We start from the raw sequence: 6,000 nt of genomic DNA, 5'->3' as shown, positions 1-6,000 counted from the left end.
TAATTTTCCTCAAGGAGGTGACACTGACAGAATTAAAAATGAAGGAGCCCCCTGAAAAGCCAGTTCATTACAAATTAACAGTGGTCCTAGCAAAGCAGTGGGCTAAGGCGTGTCAAATAGTGATATGGATAAAGAAACCCAGCATTTTAAACTGTCAGAGCTCGGAGCATAGCTAGCCTCAGAACAAATTAATCACATATTGTCAACGCAAAGTTGCATCAAATTAACACATCGGATTCCAGCATATTAATGTGAGAATGCTTTCACCTGATTATTACTGCAAACCATTGCCACTCTCTGACTGCAAAGATATAATTAAATTGCTAAATAGAAAGTGCATATAATATCTCTGCATGCATTTAGGATGCATGAGCTGAAAAGATCACATCCTAGGAAGTGACAGTTTCTATTTGTAGCAAAACTTTACTTTTTTTTCCTCTCTCTTATTTACTTGGGAGTACTAGAGTATGAAATTGGAAAAGTTAGTAATGTTGTTTGCGCTCCATACAACTTAGGTGAAACACAGGTTTAATTTTACTGATTGGCTGTGCTGCGTGTGCGTACGTAATTCGCTTCGCTCTTCTCCACGCTTGCTTGGGGCAAGGAGAGGGAAGAGGAGACGCTTGGAGTTTTGAAAGAAGAGAATGAAAAAGCAGGTGTTAATACCTTACTACAGATGCTGTTGATTAATCTTGGGTTGCCAGTCGATTTGTTTAAAGTTAAACTGCACTTAAAGTCGCTTGAGATCAGATGGTGTTTGAATTGGATACAAGTTTATGACGTGTGCTGTGTCTGTCGTGTCTTCCCTTATGAATTTGGTACTTGCACAAATCTGTCTTGGTGTTGTGTGTTCACCACAAAGTGCTCACTTAATCCACTGATGGACAAAGGGCAGTGCTGTAACAAAAGCAAGTGTGTTTTTTATTATTACTTAAAGTATTCTACAAAGAATAATTAAATAAGGAATCAGCTCGGAGTTTCCAGCTCCTTGTTCTGTGCCTTTCCCATAGCACCAGGTGGAGCGTGATGTGTCGCCCTGTGCCCGTCCTCTCCGTCACCCCGCGCTCCTCGCTTGCCCGTCCTCTGCCGATTCTACCAGTCTCAGCCCTTCAATTCGTACGTGAAGCATTTTCAAAAAGGCTGTGCTTAAGCTTGAGTGTATTTGCCTTTTATAAAATGCTTTTCTTGACAAAGGTCCTTTTTACCTCAGCCGTTTGTAAATGGCTGTAAATGTAAATTTGTAAATGGCTCTAAAGAGGCTGTGAGCATTGGAGAAATTTCGAACTTTATGAAATGTATGAATAAAGTAGCGTGGTGTGCTATATTTAGTAAGAATGCTTGTCAAACACTAAATTCTTCCTGTAATAATGAAAAGAAAATCTCATGCTTGATGTAGTGAGAGCGGTGTTGTAAGACACTGAAATTACTGTGTAACTCCAACAGGGCTGCATCCTTCCCGTTTGTCTCTGCGGGGATGTCATCCTGACACCCCTCCTGCTTCCAGTCAGTTTGATCCTAGACACCGACAAAAAAAGGGTTTAAATACTTTTTACATCATTAACAGGCCATTTGTCAGTAGGCGTTATGGGGAGAGGGCTCTGGTCGCCTTACCTGGGACTTTCTCCTATTAAGCGTAACAAGTAGAAGGTGCTCGTCAAGTGTAAGGCTCGGGCCTTCGGTTTGTGGGAGAAATCGTAATTCTGCTTGAATATTTTAATTTCAACAAGAGCCATGAGGTGAAGACCATTGTGAGCACAACCGGGAGCTCATTAAATGGTTCTGACCTTGCCCGGAGTCGTAGAGGACCCGAGAGCTTGGTGGGAGTTCTTCCGGAACACCCAAAGTCCTCTTCTTGGCATGAAATCGGACTTAAAATAAACATTGGAAAGGAAGGAGAACAGCCGGTACAATGAAACATACAGGAAAATTTTAATGAATGGCCAGTTTGGGGATGCATTTAAATAAAATGCATTTTTTAGACCGTGGTCACTTAAAGCAAGCTTAATTAGAATTAAAGAATTTTAAAGTCGTTTTTATAATGCACTTGTTAATCTTTTGGCTGAATCATATTGCATTTTATTCTGTCTAATTGATTTTTAGCAATTTACTAATGTCATTATCTTTCCCTTAATTACAGATCAAACCAAATGAAAAACGTATTCACACGTTAAGGTTCTTAACAGCCAAAGAAATATGGATGTGTTTTATTAGCAAATGTTTTTAATGTCTGCTATTTGCAGGAGGATTGGAGGTATAGATTTAACAGACGTGTTTATTGTGAGGAAAATTTCTGTGGGAGATAAGTATTATTTTTTTTTTAATTCCTCAGAGGATAGTCTTTCAGACTGTACCTTTACTCTGACCTTTGTACTTGAAAAATAATTTTAAAACACTGACACTAATTACGGAGTAAGGACCCTTATGGGTCTGTTCAAGCACTACAGTATCACTAACCAAAGAATCCTGGTTTTGTAGTGAAACATTAAATATAAATGGAGTGGTAATTGTTTTAGTCTTGTTTCCATTATAAATTTAGATTTTATTATATTATTATTTATTTATTTAAAATTTTATTAAATATTCCCCACTCAGAATTTGTAAAGGCAATATAATGGTCTGGTTTTTTCCATGTAAGATTCCGTTATTTGCCTACCAGAAACAAATAGGGGGGAAAAAAAATCTCATTAGCTTCTAGTAAAGCTTTCATTTAAAATGAGGAAAATTGATTTACTAACAGAAAAGTTTCTTAGCTCTCTGTTGAGACTGAATTTATCATGCCTTAGGCTGATAGGGGCCTATGTCCCGAGGAAAACAATACTGAAAACACTTGATGTCAGAAAATGCTGTGGAGCATTTACTGGGTCTCGCGTTTCACAGTGGGGGGGTTGGGGGTTTTTTGGTAGTGTCACCTGCAGGAGAACAGGTTTTAATCCTGCATCAATTCAGCTTGCTTGAACTAGCCCCGCAGAGTGTTCTCATGTGCAAGACTTTAAGGGCAAAAGCTTCCTAAGGCTGAACTTTGGAGTAGTCCCACCTGAGGCTGAACTTTGGAGTAGTACCACCAAAACGACAGGTGTCTGTCCGAGCTGGGCAGGACACGGCCTTTTCTCAAACTGGTGCGTTGTGGTGGGTGGGTGGAGAAGTGGTGGACCAGCACCTCCTGTGCATCGGGGACAGAGGTGTAATGTTAGAGTTGAAAAGTCAATATTATTAGTCCTGGGCTTCCTTCTTCGCGGTTGTGGTCATCTGGAATGCTGATGTAGATTCCCTACCACATAGGGAACGTGTTTGTCTTTTTTTTTTTTTTTTTTAAATAACTGATTTAAATGGCTTTTGGCTCAAAATGACCTCAAGCAAGAACCCAGCCTTTGCATGGTGTCAGCTGGGGCCGGGCCTCGTGTGGCACGCTCTGTAAAGGAGCGATTTTGGAGAGAAACACGGCGGTTTCGAGTCGAAGTACTTGTGGGCAGGAAGAAAGGTCTTTTCTGCATCCAGATAAAAGTGTAAAGAAAATTCATGGGGATAGGGTATAATTATCAGAGAGATTTGAGCCATACTGGAATTAGCAGGCCAGTCTTCTGAAACGTATCACGGAATGTTAATCCTGCAGGAAGCCGGGAGTCCAGGTTTTTTTCTCAGCTCGAAGTCTATGAGTCATTTGTGTTGTTTCGGGATGTATATTATATGCTGTGTAAAATATATTTATAAAAGTAATTTTGAGGGCACAATAATAGGGAAAACCACTTAATTAGAAAAATAATGTAGAATTTCAGTGCACGTTTATATGTAATGTAAATAATATTTTCCAAAAGAAGCGGTATCAAATTTTCACAGCCAGTCAGTTCTTTTTGCAGCCACGCTGCTGGTAAAAACAGAGACAAGTCCGCCGCCGGAGATCTGCCAGGCTGCGTCAGTGCAGCAAATTAGAACTTCACATTTCTTGAAAGGAGAAATCCCAGGCCTGAACTTGTGTTGCAGGTTTTGAGGATTTTTTTTTTTTTTTTTTTTTTTGACTGCTAGGAAAGGGTGGCATTAAGTCTCAGGCCTTGCGATTCTTTGTTGTGTATGCTAAGGTCATTTCTCTCAGGTGCCTTGCTCTGGGGCACCGCTCGGTGCTGGGCACTGGATGCAGTTTGGCGGTCGACCCCGGTATTGCTCTGAAAAGAGTCCGAAAACTCTTAAACTCTGAAGAGAAGTTATCGAAGTGAAGGAGGCGGCCGGACATCCCGCACTGAAGAGGGTTTAGTTGTTTGGTTTTTTTAATTGGATTCTGTTCTTTTTCCAAGAAGAGCAAATAGTTTCATTTAACAGAGCACTAAGGCGTTTATTCTTTTGTTAATCAATTTTTGCAGTACAAAAACCTTGACCATATTGCTGGCATCACAGTTGTTTAAATTTAGTTTGATTAAATGAATATATCTCACTGACAAGTAATATAACCAAGTCAAATTCTACATAATTTTTCTTGGTGTAACCCAGCCCTGGCACTATTTATCACAGATCATTTTCTCAAGGCTGCGCCTTTTAATCCCGTGACGTGTAGCTCATAGTACCGAGGTGGGATGGAGTAAGGTGCAGGTTGGCATCACGTGTGGCGAGCAGCTCCGCGGTTCTGGCGGTGGTTTGGGGTCGGGGCTGTGGGCAGACGTCGCAGCATGGGCATGGCACGTCTCACCACTGCTGGGGGACCCAAGCGACGTCCCCGTCCCGGCGGGGTGTGACGTGGGCTTTGAGCACTGCCAAATCTTCCTGAGGTCAAGGGAACTCCGGTGTCAGGGGCAAGTTCAGTGACTGATGCTGAGAAGGAATCACCTGGTAGAGGAAATCAAATCCCGTGTCACCAGCAGCCTGGCTGCTACATCATTTTCCGTCTCTCTGATGGTTTTTAAATTGAGGGGGAAAAAGCTGTTGTGATAGTGTCACTAAACACTGCAGAACATATTTCCATATAAAAACCTTCCTAGATAGGAAATTCCAGTTAATAATAATTTGGAGAAAAACCTGTAGTAAAACTTGAACATATTAACTATTAAGAGTTTAATTTGAGCTCTGGGGGAAATGATCTATCTAGATAGGCACAGTAAAAATGATGAGATTTCAGGCAGGTTTTACAGATGATTTTCTCCTTCTTTTTAAGAATAATTGAGTCATTTTAATGATAAGCCTTGCTTGGCTTCTTTGAATGGACTGCATGTAATTAGTTGTAGCTTCAACTTTGAAATGTTTTGACAGAAAATGTATCATTTAGCTCGTAAATTTTTTTCTAGCATCTGCCTTTAATATTTGTTCATTTTCTGCAACGTCCAACTTTGCTACTTCAGGTCAAATTCCAGATAGGGCTCCGTTTCCTTTGTTGTCTCGACCGTTCCCTTCAGGACGAGGGAGGGTAATTGCGCAGACCATCTTTCCCGGGCAGCGGGAGTGCGGTTCCAGCTGCGTGCAGCACCTGCGCGGAGGCGGCTCTGCTGGGGCACGCGGTGCCCTGCCAGCCGGGCTGCGCTGCCCGCGCGCCGCGGCGCCCGCGCTCCTCCTCGCAGCGCTCTGCCCTTCTGTGAGCTTCAGATGGCAACGATGCCAGCGAATGCAAAGTGTCTGGTTTAGACTAATTAGAGGGATGATTTGTGAAACGCTGGCTATTTATTTAATTAATCACCAGCACAAAGCTATAAAACCCATATTTTAAAAATCCCTGTTAGTTTGCCATGTGGTTAATAGATTGTGGCACATTAAAAAGTGACACGGTGATGTATTAAAAATGTTCCACCTAAGGTTGGCTAATGTCCTCGAGGAACTTAAGCTGTCTGCTTTATGCAACAGAAGCAGAGGATTAGAGGCTGATCTGTTTAAGGATTGAATATTTCTGAAAACATTTATCTTTTGTATAGCATCTGTTCGTTAAAATATATCGTGGAGTATTTCTTAACATACAAATGATGTTTATGGTGTAGTTTTAATTGTAAGTTTTCGTTGCATTTTGTTATTACAAAGAATAACTCTATT

General features: G+C 41.2%; 1 protein-coding gene across 11 annotated transcripts in view; it reads left to right on the top strand.

The window, feature by feature from the left end:
• Positions 1-6,000, top strand: part of MAPKAP1 (MAPK associated protein 1) — a 105,672-nt gene that overhangs the window by 31,987 nt on the left and 67,685 nt on the right. The gene's annotated exons all lie outside the window — the stretch shown is intronic.

This window comes from Rissa tridactyla, chromosome 14 (genome assembly GCF_028500815.1).
Source record: "Rissa tridactyla isolate bRisTri1 chromosome 14, bRisTri1.patW.cur.20221130, whole genome shotgun sequence".
Taxonomy (NCBI): Eukaryota; Metazoa; Chordata; class Aves; order Charadriiformes; family Laridae; genus Rissa; species Rissa tridactyla.
The sequence above is the reverse complement of the archived record's forward strand: the minus strand, read 5'-3'. Positions and strand labels throughout refer to the sequence as shown.